Raw genomic sequence first — 18,554 nt, forward strand, 5'->3', positions numbered from 1 at the left:
ATCTGCACACGCCTGGTGTGACGTGCAGCCCAGAGATAAGTCTTTTAAACGGTGTGTGTGGGGGGGAAGCAAACCAGACAACTCTATTATTGCGTTCATAATTGCTTAATTAAACTTTTGTCACTAATCATTATGGTGTGTGTGTGTGTGGGAAAGGGGTTTAAGCGGCGTTATGTGCACGAAAGAAAGGGGAAAAAATCAATAAACGGAGTTAATTTCACTGCCTTCCCTTTTTTTGTCGGCGCACACAAATGAAATGCATTGATGTGCGCAGGCTGAGGCGAGCTGATATGCCGCCACGCCATCGCCGTCTGAATTACCGCTTTATTCATCCGCGCGTGAATATGAACAAATGGCGAACATAAATCTTGCGCATGAAGTACACCTTCTCTCTCTCTCGCCCCCCCACCCAAAAAACACCTCTTTATTAGGGAACAATTGACCCATCCGAAATGAATTCTAATGCCATTTAGATTTAAATTACACTGACCTGAAGTATGACGCCATAAAAAAGATTAATATGCTAATTATTTAACCCCCGGGCCCCTCCCCTCCAGCCCGTCCTCCTCGCCATATTCCTCTTTTTGACATTTGCTCCGGGTTATTTTGCGGCGTGTAAATAAGAGCATGTGTTTTTTTTCTTTTCAGCACGATGGATCTGGGCGTTGACGTTATCTCCGTTCTTTATTATGTTTTTATTGGTGGCTTTCAGAGGAGCGCTTCATAAAGGAGGGTTCTTCTTCTTCAAAAATAAAAAATAAATAATAATCATGACGTTAAATGACGTTTCTACACCCGTTTAACACCGGATCCCATCGCTCACCTTCTCTGCTGTGCGTGAAATTTCCCACAATGCACTGTGTTGAAACTAAAGCACCATGCTATAACTATCTTTTTTTTTATATAGCTTATAAAAACCTGATTTGATTCACAATTTGGATTCAGATTCATGTCATATGATTCACTTTAATATTCTGCAATATTCATTTGGACCTGATGAACACCTCACAATTTCCCAAGATACACTTCACTATGCCCTAGGTGCACATTTATTTCCATACATGCGCCCAAAGTTTATATATATATATATTGCCAAATGATTCTCATTTGATTCCTGAATCATATTCATAATCAGTTGTACAACACAAGTATAAACAACACAAAACACAACCCGAAATTTCCCACAATGCACTGTGCTGAAACTTTCTTCACGTTAATTTTGCAATCCTAACTCACTGCTCATAAAAAAAATTTTTTGATTCACTAATATGATTCCCAAGTCATAACAGGTTTTATGATACAATATTCTCACATTCGGAGAGCAATCCAAGAGATCCCTGGACTTCTTTAACCACATTAACATTAAAAATTAACATTTTTAAGTAATTATGGAATCAAATTATTAAAGAGAGAAATAAAAAAGTAACATTTTCAACCAAAAACACTAATGAAGAAATAAAATAAAAAATAAAATAATGTAGTTTTAAAATAATAAAGGGTGCCTAATTAATAATAATAATAATAATTATTATTATTATTATTATTATTAGACCTGTACTGGATTATGTTGCATTTCTTAAATAATAAGATAACCCTTATTTATTTATTTATTTATGTATGTAAAATTTAAAATGTAAAATTTATGTGTGTAAAATTTTAAATAATTTACATTTTTTTAAGATTTCAAAGACTTCTTATGAGTTCAGGATTGTGACACTGAAACACTAAACAAGGGCGCCAAAACTTCTGCACACAATTAGACCATCCCATGAGAAGAGTGTTTTTTTTTCCAGCACGATGAATCTGCATACTGACGTTATCTCTGTTCTTTATTATGTTTTTATTGGTGGCTTTCAGAGGAGCGCTTCATAAAGAAGGAGAACGGAGTTAGTGCAGACGTGTAATTCATCTCTCGGGGGGGGGGGGGGGGTAGAGAAAGAAAGAGAGGGATAGAGGTGTAGGGACAGAGAGAGAGAGAGAGAGAGAGAGAGAGAGGAGGAAGAAGGAAGCGGAGATGGACAGACAGCTAAGTGGAGACAGACGGAGAGAGAGACAGGAAGAAACTGATAGAGAAAGTGATAGAGAATGATACAGACAGACAGATGGACAGACAGACAGGCAGTGAGAGTGAAATAAAGACGGATGGACAGAGAGAGACCGAAGTCTAACAGAGAGAGAGAGAGTAACTAGGCCATACTCAGCACTAGCTCTGGTTCATTTGTATCTGATTACTGGTTGGCATTTTTTGGAGAATTAACTGGGTTTTTTAACTGAAAGCTCTTTTAAGGTATAGAGAGTTATTTACAGTTAATGGTGAAGTTTATCATCATGAGAACATTAGATAATTCTTTTGTAGCTGTTTTCTGTCATCTGGTGAGCAAACAACAGTTCACACTGTTTACTTCTCTACTACATTATCAACAATCTGTGACATTTCTGGAAAAGCTAGCTAGACACTAGGCGCTAGACACTAGATGCTAGACACTTGACACTAGACACTAGATGCTAGACACTAGAAGCTAGACATTAGACACTAGATGCTAGACACTAGAAGCTAGACATTAGACACTAGATGCTAGACACTAGAAGCTAGACATTAGACACTAGATGCTAGACACTAGAAGCTAGACATTAGACACTAGATGCTAGACACTAGAAGCTAGACATTAGACACTAGATGCTAGAAACTAGACACTAGAAGCTAGAAACTAGTCACTAGACACTAGACGCTAGACATTAGACACTAGATGCTAGACACTAGAAGCTAGACATTAGACACTAGATGCTAGAAACTAGACACTAGAAGCTAGAAACTAGTCACTAGACACTAGAAGCTAGACATTAGACACTAGATGCTAGACACTAGAAGCTAGACATTAGACACTAGATGCTAGACACTAGAAGCTAGACATTAGACACTAGATGCTAGAAACTAGACACTAGAAGCTAGAAACTAGTCACTAGACACTAGACGCTAGACATTAGACACTAGATGCTAGAAACTAGACACTAGAAGCTAGAAACTAGTCACTAGACACTAGACGCTAGACATTAGACACTAGATGCTAGACACTAGAAGCTAGACATTAGACACTAGATGCTAGAAACTAGACACTAGAAGCTAGAAACTAGTCACTAGACACTAGAAGCTAGACATTAGACACTAGATGCTAGACACTAGAAGCTAGACATTAGACACTAGATGCTAGACACTAGAAGCTAGACATTAGACACTAGAAGCTAGAAACTAGTCACTAGACACTAGACGCTAAGTGCTAGACACTAGAAGCTAGAAACTAGACACTAGACATTATACGCTAGACACTAGATGTTAGACACTTGACACTAGATGATAGACACTAGAGACTAGATGCTAGAAACTAGTCACTAGACGCTAAGTGCTAGACACTAGAAGCTAGACACTAGAAACTAGACGCTAGATACTAGAAGCTAGACACTAGATGCTAGACATTAGATGTTAGACACAAGAAGCTAGTCACTAGATGCTATACGCTAGACACTAGATGCTAGTCACTAGATGCTAGACGCTAGACACTAGAAGCTAGACACTTGACACTAGATACTAGATGCTAGACGCTAGACACTAAACGCTAGATGCTAGACACTTGACACTAGATGCTAGACACTAGATACAAGACGTTGGATGCTAGAAACTAGACACTAGACACTAGATGGTAGACACTAGAAGCTGGACACTAGATATTAGATGCTTGACACTAGATGTAGGATGCTAGATGCTAGACACTTGACACTAGAAGCTGGACACTAGATATTAGACGCTAGACACTAGATGTAGGATGCTAGACACTAGACGCTAGATGCTAGACACTTGACACTAGATGCTAGATGCTAGAAGCTAGACGCTAGATACTAGACGCTAGATGCTAGAAACTAGAAGCTAGACACTATACGCTAGACACCAGACACTAGACGTTAGACGCTAGATGCTAGACACTTGACACTAGATGCTAGATGCTAGATGCTAGATGCTAGATGCTAGAAGCTAGACGCTAGATGCTAGACGCTAGATGCTAGATACTAGACACTAGAAGCTAGACATTAGACACTAGACGCTAGATACTAGACACTAGATGCTAGACACTAGAAGCTAGACACTAGACGCTAGACACTACACGTAGGATGCTAAACACTAGGTGCTAGACACTAGAAGCTAGACACTTGACGCTAGACACTAGAAGCTAGACACTTGACACTAGATACTAGATGCTAGACGCTAGACACTAAACGCTAGATGCTAGACACTTGACACTAGACACTAGAAGCTAGACACTAGATACAAGACATTGGATGCTAGAAACTAGACACTAGATGGTAGACACTAGAAGCTGGACACTAGATATTAGATGCTTGACACTAGATGTAGGATGCTAGATGCTAGATACTTGACACTAGAAGCTGGACACTAGATATTAGACGCTAGACACTAGATGTAGGATGCTAGACACTAGACGCTAGATGCTAGACACTTGACACTAGATGCTAGATGCTAGAAGCTAGACGCTAGATACTAGACGCTAGATGCTAGAAACTAGAAGCTAGACACTATACGCTAGACACCAGACACTAGACGTTAGACGCTAGATGCTAGACACTTGACACTAGATGCTAGATGCTAGATGCTAGAAGCTAGACGCTAGACGCTAGATGCTAGACGCTAGATGCTAGATACTAGACACTAGAAGCTAGACATTAGACACTAGACGCTAGATACTAGACACTAGATGCTAGACACTAGAAGCTAGACACTAGACGCTAGACACTACACGTAGGATGCTAAACACTAGGTGCTAGACACTAGACACTAGAAGCTAGACACTTGACGCTAGACACTAGAAGCTAGACACTTGACACTAGATACTAGATGCTAGACGCTAGACACTAAACGCTAGATGCTAGACACTTGACACTAGATGCAAGAAGCTAGACACTAGACACTAGAAGCTAGACACTAGATACAAGACATTGGATGCTAGAAACTAGACACTAGATGGTAGACACTAGAAGCTGGACACTAGATATTAGATGCTTGACACTAGATGTAGGATGCTAGATGCTAGACACTTGACACTAGAAGCTGGACACTAGATATTAGATGCTTGACACTAGATGTAGGATGCTAGATGCTAGACACTTGACACTTGACACTAGAAGCTGGACACTAGATATTAGACGCTAGACACTAGATGTAGGATGCTAGACACTAGACGCTAGATGCTAGATGCTAGAAGCTAGACGCTAGATACTAGACGCTAGATGCTAGATGCTAGACACTACACTTAGGATGCTAAACACTAGGTGCTAGACACTAGACACTAGAAGCTAGACACTAGATACTAGACACTAGACGCTAGATACAAGACATAGGATGCTAGACACTAGATACTAGAAGCTAGACACTAGATACAAGACGTAGGATGCTAGACACTAGACACTAGATGCTATACACTAGATGCTAGACACTAGATACTAGACACTAGATGCTACACACTAGATGCTAGACACTAGAAGCTAGACATAGGATGCTAGACACTAGATACTAGACACTAGGCGCTAGACACTAGACATTAGACGCTAGATACTAGACACTAGAAGCTAGACATAGGATGCTAGACACTAGGCGCTAGACACTAGACATTAGATGCTAGACACTAGATACTAGACACTAGAAGCTAGACACTAGACACTAGAACGTTGTTGTTGACGAGGAACGTTGTTTCACTTCACTGTGTACTGCATCAGCTATATATGGTTGAATTGACAATAAAGCTTCTTTGACTTTGACTAGAAGCTAGACACTAGACATTAGACACTAGACGCCAGAGACTAGATGCTAGACACTAGAAGCTAGACACTAGACACTAGAAGCTAGACACTAGACATTAGACGTAGGACGCTATACACTAGACATTTGACGCTATACGCCAGACACTAGAAGCTAGACACTTGACACTAGATGCTATACGCCAGACACTAGAAGCTAGACACTTGACACTAGATGCTATACGCCAGACACTAGAAGCTAGACACTTGACACTAGATGCTATACGCCAGACACTAGAAGCTAGACACTTGACACTAGATGCTATACGCCAGACACTAGAAGCTAGACACTTGACACTAGATGCTATACGCTAGACACTAGATGCTAGACAGTTGACACTAGATGCTAGACACTAGATGCTAGACACTAGATGCTAGACACTAGACGCTAGAAGCTAGACACCAGACACTAGACGCTAGACACTTGACACTAGATGCTATACGCCAGACACTAGAAGCTAGACACTTGACACTAGATGCTATACGCCAGACACTAGAAGCTAGACACTTGACACTAGATGCTATACGCCAGACACTAGAAGCTAGACACTTGACACTAGATGCTATACGCCAGACACTAGAAGCTAGACACTTGACACTAGATGCTATACGCCAGACACTAGAAGCTAGACACTTGACACTAGATGCTATACGCCAGACACTAGAAGCTAGACACTTGACACTAGATGCTATACGCTAGACACTAGATGCTAGACAGTTGACACTAGATGCTAGACACTAGATGCTAGACTCTAGAAGCTAGACACTAGATGCTAGAAGCTAGACACTAGATGCTAGATGCTAGACGCTAGAAGCTAGACACCAGACACTAGACACTAGACACCGGACGCTAGACACTTGATACTAGACGCTAGGTACTAGATGTAGGATGCTAGACACTAGACACTAGAAGCTAGACATTAGACGCTAGACACTAGACGCTAGATACCAGACACTAGAAGCTAGACACTAGACATTAGACACTAGATGTAGGATGCTAGACACTAGAAGCTAGACACTAGACATTAGACACTAGACGCCAGAGACTAGATGCTAGACACTAGAAGCTAGACACTAGACACTAGAAGCTAGACACTAGACATTAGACGTAGGACGCTATACACTAGACATTTGACGCTATACGCCAGACACTAGAAGCTAGACACTTGACACTAGATGCTATACGCCAGACACTAGAAGCTAGACACCAGACACTAGAAGCTAGACACTTGACACTAGATGCTATACGCCAGACACTAGAAGCTAGACACTTGACACTAGATGCTATACGCCAGACACTAGAAGCTAGACACCAGACACTAGAAGCTAGACACTTGACACTAGATGCTATACGCCAGACACTAGAAGCTAGACACTTGACACTAGATGCTATACGCCAGACACTAGAAGCTAGACACTTGACACTAGATGCTATACGCCAGACACTAGAAGCTAGACACTTGACACTAGATGCTATACGCCAGACACTAGAAGCTAGACACTTGACACTAGATGCTATACGCTAGACACTAGATGCTAGACAGTTGACACTAGATGCTAGACACTAGATGCTAGACACTAGACGCTAGAAGCTAGACACCAGACGCTAGACACTTGACACTAGATGCTATACGCCAGACACTAGAAGCTAGACACTTGACACTAGATGCTATACGCCAGACACTAGAAGCTAGACACTTGACACTAGATGCTATACGCCAGACACTAGAAGCTAGACACTTGACACTAGATGCTATACGCCAGACACTAGAAGCTAGACACTTGACACTAGATGCTATACGCCAGACACTAGAAGCTAGACACTTGACACTAGATGCTATACGCCAGACACTAGAAGCTAGACACTTGACACTAGATGCTATACGCTAGACACTAGATGCTAGACAGTTGACACTAGATGCTAGACACTAGATGCTAGACTCTAGAAGCTAGACACTAGATGCTAGAAGCTAGACACTAGATGCTAGACACTAGATGCTAGATGCTAGACACTAGACGCTAGAAGCTAGACACCAGACACTAGACGCTAGACACTTGATACTAGACGCTAGGTACTAGATGTAGGATGCTAGACACTAGAAGCTAGACATTAGACGCTAGACACTAGACGCTAGATACCAGACACTAGAAGCTAGACACTAGACATTAGACACTAGATGTAGGATGCTAGACACTAGACGCTAGACACTAGAAGCTAGAAGCTAGACATTAGGCACTAGACGCTAGACACCGGACGCTAGACACTTGATACTAGACGCTAGATACTAGACGTAGGATGCTAGACACTAGACACTAGATGCTAGCCACTAGATGCAAGAAGCTAGACACTAGATGTTAGACACTAGACGTAGGACGCTAGACACTAGACGCTAGATACCAGACACTAGAAGCTAGACACTAGACATTAGACACTAGATGTAGGATGCTAGACACTAGACGCTAGACACTAGAAGCTAGAAGCTAGACATTAGACACTAGACGCTAGACACCGGACGCTAGACACTTGATACTAGACGCTAGATACTAGACGTAGGATGCTAGACACTAGATGCTAGCCACTAGATGCAAGAAGCTAGACACTAGATGTTAGACACTAGACGTAGGACGCTAGACACTAGACACTAGAAGCTAGACATTAGACGCTAGACACTAGACGCTAGATACCAGACACTAGAAGCTAGACACTAGACATTAGACACTAGATGTAGGATGCTAGACACTAGACGCTAGACACTAGAAGCTAGACACTAGACATTAGACACTAGACGTAGGACGCTAGACACTAGAAGCTAGATGCTAGAAACTAGACACTAGATGCTAGACACAAAAAGCTAGACATGAGACACTAGCTAGACAGTAGACATTATCTACACACTAGATGCTGGATGCTAGACACTAGATGCTAGAAGCTAGACACCAGACGCTAGATGCTAGACACTAGACACTAGACACTTGACGGTAGAAATGAGACTGATATTTAAAAAAAAAATATTCACAGAAATTATTTTTAAAAATATCTAACAAATTAAAAAAATTAAAAATATAAAAATAATTTAAAAAACAACAAAACACATTTTGTTTCATTAAATCACTGATGCACTTGATGGAATTTTATTTTGTTTTGTTTTTTAACCAAATTAAGATTCTAAAGCTTGAATAATTTAAAAAAGTCTGCTAATTGACCTTGAAATTTTTAGCCGAAAAAAAAAGTCTATTTCATGTTAAGAGAGTTTGTAGAGGTGCGGTGGGATCACATCATGACGACTGATTGCGTTTTAAAGATCCAAGTGGTTCAGTCTCACACACACACACACACACACTCCTCTCAGCTAAAGCCATTTAAAGCGCTTTAATTAGCTTGGCTGGGAGATTAGCGCTCCGTTCCTCATATGCAGCTACTTGGCACAATCACAAAGGTGTGAACAGGAAGTACATGTCAGACGCTAAAACGCTGTTCAGCCTGAAAGCAAGTGCAAAAATCTCTCAAACGCATTAGTCAGTACAACATACGCTAAATACCTTCAATACACTCAGTGTTCTGGATCTACGCTAGGCTAATGACAGTGCTCAGTGCTGCTTGATCACATCAGATATACATGGTGAAAATGCTAAGTTTTTATACTTGTCTATATAAAATTTTTGTAACCTACTTCCTTTTAATCTGTCATGGAATATTTTATTTAACTCTGTTAAGGTTTATGAATTGAATAACCAACTACATTAGATGGATTAGCCATGAACATTTTGTCCTCAGATGTTAGAAGCAGGACAAATGGACAAGCGTAAGGATTTGAGCAAGTTTGATAAAGGTCCAAATTGTGATGGCTAGACCACTGGATCAGAGCATCTCCAGCTCTTGTGGGGTGTTCCCGGTCTGCAGTGGTCAGTATCTATCAAAAGTGGTCCAAGGAAGGAACAGTGGTGAACCGGAGACAGGGTCATGGGTGGTCAAGGCTCACTGATGCACGTGGGGAGAGAAGGCTGGCCCGTGTGATCCGATCCAACAGACGAGCTACTGTTGATCAAACTGCTGAAGAAGTTAATGCTGGTTCTGATAGAAAGGGGTCAGAATACACAGTGCATCACAGTTTGTTGTGTATGGGGCTGTGTAGCTGCAGACCAGTCAGGGTGACCAAGCTGACCCCTGTGTGCTGCTGACAAAAGGCATATGAGCATCAGAACTGGACCACGGAGCAATGGAAGAAGCTGGCCTGGTCTGATGAATCACATTTTCTTTTACATCACGTGAATGTCCGAGTGCAGGTGTGTCACTTACCTGGGGAACACATGGCACCAGGATGCACTATGGGAAGAAGGCAAGCTGGAGGAGGCAGTGTCATGCTTTGGTCAATGTTCTGCTGGTAAACCTTGGGTCCTGCCATCCATGTGGATGTTACTTTGACACGTACCACCTACCTAAGCATTGCTGTAGACCATCTACACCCTTTCATGGAAACAGTATTCCCTGATGGCTGTGGTCTCTTTCAGCAGGATAATGCCCCGTGCCACAAAGCAGAAATGGTTCAGGAATGGTTTGATGACCACAACAACCAATTTGAGGTCTCAGCTTCCAAATTCCCCAGATGTCAATCCAATCAAACAAGTCCGATCCATGGAGGCCCCACCTCACAACTTATAGGATTTAAAGGATCTGCTGCTAACATCTTGGTGCCACAACACACCTTCAGGGATCTAGTGGAGTCCATGCCTCGACGGGTCATGGCAGCAAAAGGGGGACCCAATATTAGGCAGGTGGTCATAATATTACGACTGATCAGTGTGATGTTAACGCAGATGACTCCAAACATCTGGATGAAGTTTCTGTAAAGCAGCGACACCTTCGATAATAAACAGTTGAACATGGGTGCCAATACTTTTGCACAGAAGCGTTAGTCAGGATGAATAGTGTGGGTTCTGTTTTTTTTTTACTGATTCACAGTTTGATTTTTTTATGGTTGCTAATGTGAGAACGACGCTGAAGTTTCTGGTGAGGAATAAAGTCGGCTCTGCGTCACGGCCTGTAATTACCGCCTGTGTTTTTTTGTTTTTTACGCGTTAAGCACGAGTGTTGTGGAGTTAATGAATTGCGAAATCGCTCATGAAGACGAGGCTTAATTGCAAAAGCCGACTGTTTTAGCGGCGAATCCCCGGCTGAATAGCATCCTGCAGCTAGATAAACAAAAATTTCATGGCAGCTTCGCTTTCTGGCCAAGCATTGATACCGCTGTTTATTCTCCACGATTCGCAGAGCGTGGAGAGAATAGAAATGCGGCATTAAAAAGAGAGAGATCCTTTATTTTCATCTCATTAAGTTAAAAAAAAAGTGGAAAAATGCAGCTGGTGAATTAGCGGCGCTTGGGATTCAGAGCTTTAGCATGATGGGAGGAGGGACGATGTGTCGCCACGGCGATGGGAACGATATCACCACTTGACGGTTACTACAGCAACTTAATGGTCATAAACCAGGAAGTGGGTTAAACTGTAATCAGGAAAACAAACAAAAAGAGAGAGAGAGAGAGATGATGAGATGAATCGACAGAAGAACTCTCATCTGACAGTAGAGGAAAGATAAAAGAAAGGAAAAGAAGAGGAAAGAAGGAATAAAAGGAAGAAGAAGCAAGATAGATGTTCGCATGACAAAAAAAAAAAGAAAGAAGAGAAGAAAGACAAAAATGGAAAAGAAGACAAGACAGCGAGTGAGGAAAATGAGGATGAGGGAAAAGTAGATGAAAAGTAAAAGAAATGGAAGGATGGTTTCTAAATATACACACATGTATATATATATATGTATTAGAATTTATTTATCACTCTTCTTTCCCTCATTTTACATCTATGATGATGATGATGATGATGATGATGATCATTTTGGGATATTTTGTGTATTTTAATATAATCGCTACATGTAGGTGAACATCACAGCACACTACAGCACTACACAACACTACATAACACTACACAACACTACATAACACTATATAACTCTACACAACACTACAGCACTACACAACACTACATAACACTACATAACACTATATAACTCTACACAACACTACAGCACTACACAACACTACATAACACTACATAACACTATATAACTCTACACAACACTACAGCACTACACAACACTACATAACACTACACAACACTACATAACACTATATAACTCTACACAACACTACAGCACTACACAACACTACATAACACTATATAACTCTACACAACACTACATAACACTATATAACACTACATAACACTATATAACTCTACATAACACTATATAACACTATATAACACTACACAACACTACATAACACTACACAACACTACATAACACTATATAACTCTACACAACACTACAGCACTACACAACACTACACAACACTACATAACACTATATAACACTACACAACACTACATAACACTACACAACACTACATAACACTATATAACTCTACACAACACTACAGCACTACACAACACTAAATAACACTATATAACACTACATAACACTATATAACTCTACATAACACTATATAACACTATATAACACTACACAACACTACATAACACTATATAACTGTACATAACACTACATAAAACTATATAACACTACACAACACTACATAACACTATATAACACTACACAACACTACAGCACTACATAACACTATATAACTCTACACAACACTACAGCACTACACAACACTACATAACACTACACAACACTACAGCACTACACAACACTACACAACGCTACAGCACTACACAACACTACATATCACTACACATCACTATACAACACTACACAACACTACAGCACTACACAACACTACATATCACTACACAACACTACATATCACTACACAACACTATATAACACTACACAACACTATATAACACTACACAACACTACAGCACTACACAACACTACATAACACTATATAACACTACACAACACTATATAACACTACACAACACTACAGCACTACACAACACTACATAACACTATATAACACTACAGCATTACACAACACTACATAACACTATATAACACTACATAACACTATATAACACTACACAACACTATATAACACTACACAACACTACATAACACTACATAACAGTATATAACTCTACACAACACTACAGCACTACACTACATAACACTACATAACACTATATAACACTACACAACACTACATAACACTACATAACACTATATAACTCTACACAACACTACAGCACTACACTACATAACACTACACAACACTATATAACACTACAGCACTAAACAACAGTATATAACACTATATAACACTACACAACACTACATAACACTATATAACACTACATAACACTACACAACACTACATAACACTACATAACACTATATAACTGTACACAACACTACAGCACTACACTACATAACACTACACAACACTATATAACACTACAGCACTAAACAAAAGTATATAACACTATATAACACTACACAACACTACATGACACTATATAACACTACACAACACTACATAACACTATATAACACTACACAACACTACAGCACTACATAACACTATATAACTCTACACAACACTACAGCACTACACAACACTACATAACACTACACAACACTACATAACACTACAGCACTACACAACACTACAGCACTACACAACACTACAGCACTACACAACACTACATATCACTACACAACACTATATAACACTACACAACACTATATAACACTACACAACACTACAGCACTACACAACACTACATAACACTATATAACACTACACAACACTACATAACACTATATAACACTACACAACACTACAGCACTACAGAACACTACATATCACTACACAACACTACATATCACTACACAACACTACATATCACTACACAACACTATATAACACTACATAACACTATATAACACTACACAACACTACATAACACTATATAACACTACACAACACTACATAACACTATATAACACTAAACAACACTACAGCACTACACAACACTACATAACACTATATAACACTACACAACACTACAGCAATACACAACACTACATAACACTATATAACACTACATAACACTATATAACACTACATAACACTATATAACACTACACAACACTACATAACACTATATAACTCTACACAACACTACAGAACTACAGTACATAACACTACATAACACTACACAACACTATATAACACTACACAACACTACATAACACTACATAACACTATATAACTCTACACAACACTACAGCACTACACAACACTATATAACACTATATAACCCTACATAACACTATATAACACTACACAACACTACACAACACTACATAACACTATATGACACTACAGCACTACACAACACTACATAACACTATATAACACTATACAACACTACAGCACTACATAACACTACACAACACTACATAACACTATATAACACTACACAACACTACATAACACTATATAACACTGAATAACACAATATAACACTACATAACACTACACAACACTACAGCACTACACAACACTACAGCACTACATAACACTACACAACACTACAGCACTACACAACACTACATAACACTATATAACACTACATAACACTATATAACACTACACAACACTACATAACACTACACAACACTATAGCACTACAAAACACTACACAACACTACATAACACTATATAACACTACACAACACTACATCACTACACAACACTACATAACACTATATAACACTACACAACACTACATAACACTGCATAACACTATATAACACTACACAACACTACATAACACTATATGACACTACAGCACTACACAACACTACATAACACTATATAACACTATACAACACTACAGCACTACATAACACTACACAACACTACAGCACTACACAACACTATATAACACTACACAACACTATATAACACTACACAACACTACAGCACTACACAACACTACATAACACTATATAACACTACATAACACTATATAACACTACACAACACTACAGCATTACATAACACTATATAACACTACATAACACTACACAACACTACATAACACTACACAACACTACAGCATTACATAACACTACATAACACTACACAACACTACATAACACTATATAACACTACACAACACTACATAACACTATATGACACTACAGCACTACACAACACTACATAACACTATATAACACTATACAACACTACAGCACTACATAACACTACACAACACTACAGCACTACACAACACTACATAACACTATATAACACTACACAACACTATATAACACTACACAACACTACAGCACTACACAACACTACATAACACTATATAACACTACACAACACTACATAACACTATATAACACTACACAACACTACATAACACTATATAACACTAAACAACACTACAGCACTACACAACACTACATAACACTATATAACACTACACAACACTACAGCAATACACAACACTACATAACACTATATAACACTACACAACACTATATAACACTACACAACACTACACAACACTACATAACACTATATAACTCTACACAACACTACAGCACTACACTACATAACACTACACAACACTATATAACACTACACAACACTACATAACACTATATAACTCTACACAACACTACAGCACTACACAACACTATATAACACTACACAACACTACATAACACTATATAACACTGAATAACACTATATAACACTACATAACACTACACAACACTACAGCACTACACAACACTACAGCACTACATAACACTACACAACACTACAGCACTACACAACACTACATAACACTATATAACACTACATAACACTATATAACACTACACAACACTACATAACACTACACAACACTATAGCACTACACAACACTACATAACACTATATAACACTACACAACACTACAGCACTACACAACACTACATAACACTACACAACACTACATAACACTACATAACACTATATAACACTACACAACACTATATGACACTACAGCACTACACAACACTACATAACACTATATAACACTATACAACACTACAGCACTACATAACACTACACAACACTACAGCACTACACAACACTACATAACACTATATAACACTACACAACACTATATAACACTACACAACACTACAGCACTACACAACACTACATAACACTATATAACACTACACAACACTACATAACATTATATAACACGACATAACACTATATAACACTACACAACACTACAGCATTACATAACACTACACAACACTACATAACACTATATAACACTACACAACACTACAGCATTACATAACACTACATAACACTACACAACACTACATAACACTATATAACACTACACAACACTACATAACACTATATGACACTACAGCACTACACAACACTACATAACACTATACAACACTACAGCAGTACATAACACTACACAACACTACAGCACTACACAACACTATATAACACTACACAACACTACAGCACTACACAACACTACATAACACTATATAACACTACACAACACTACAGCATTACAGAACACTATATAACACTACACAACACTACATAACACTATATAACACTACACAACACTACATAACACTACACAACACTACAGCATTACATAACACTATATAACACTACATAACACTATATAACACTACACAACACTACATAACACTACACAACACTACAGCATTACATAACACTATATAACACTACATAACACTACACAACACTACATAACACTACACAACACTACATAACACTATATGACACTACAGCACTACACAACACTACATAACACTATATAACACTATACAACACTACAGCACTACTTAACACTACACAACACTACAGCACTACACAACACTACATAACACTATATAACACTACACAACACTATATAACACTACACAACACTACAGCACTACACAACACTACATAACACTACATAACACTATATAACACTACACAACACTACATAACACTATATGACACTACATAACACTACAGCACTACATAACACTACACAACACTACAGCATTACATAACACTATATAACACTACATAACACTACACAACACTATATAACACTACACAACACTACATAACACTATATGACACTACATAACACTACAGCACTACATAACACTACACAACACTACAACACTACATAACATTATATAACACTACACAACACTACAGCATTACATAACACTATATAACACTACATAACACTACACAACACTATATAACACTACACAACACTACATAACACTATATAACACTATACAACACTACAGCACTACATAACACTACACAACACTACATAACACTATATAACACTACACAACACTACATAACACTACACAACACTATATAACACTACACAATACTACATAACACTATATAACACTATACAACACTACAGCACTACATAACACTACACAACACTACATAACACTATATAACACTACACAACACTACACAACACTATAGCACTACACAACACTACATAATACTATATAACACTACACAACACTACATAACACTACACAACACTATAGCACTACACAACACTATAGCACTACACAACACTACATAACACTATATAACACTACATAATACTACAAAACACTACACAACACTACATAACACTATATAACACTACACAACACTATATAACACTACACAACACTACATAACACTATATAACACTACACAACACTACATAACACTACACAACACTACATAACACTATATAACACTACACAACACTACATAACACTACACAACACTATAGCACTAGACAACACTACACAACACTATATAACACTACACAACACTACATAACACTTTATAACACTACATAACACTATATAACACTACTCAACACTACATAACACTATATAACACTATACAACACTACAACACTACTTAACACTACACAACACTACAGCACTACACAACACTACATAACACTATATAACACTACACAACACTATATAACACTACACAACACTACATAACACTATATAACACTACACAACACTACATAACACTACACAACACTACAGCATTACATAACACTATATAACACTACATAACACTATATAACACTACACAACACTACATAACACTACACAACACTACAGCATTACATAACACTATATAACACTACATAACACTACACAACACTACATAACACTACACAACACTACATAACACTATATGACACTACAGCACTACACAACACTACATAACACTATATAACACTATACAACACTACAGCACTACTTAACACTACACAACACTACAGCACTACACAACACTACATAACACTATATAACACTACACAACACTATATAACACTACACAACACTACAGCACTACACAACACTACATAACACTACATGACACTATATAACACTACACAACACTACATAACACTATATGACACTACATAACACTACAGCACTACATAACACTACACAACACTACAGCATTACATAACACTATATAACACTACATAACACTACACACCACTATATAACACTACACAACACTACATAACACTATATAACACTA

Source organism: Hemibagrus wyckioides, linkage group LG01, assembly GCF_019097595.1.
Source record: "Hemibagrus wyckioides isolate EC202008001 linkage group LG01, SWU_Hwy_1.0, whole genome shotgun sequence".
Taxonomy (NCBI): Eukaryota; Metazoa; Chordata; class Actinopteri; order Siluriformes; family Bagridae; genus Hemibagrus; species Hemibagrus wyckioides.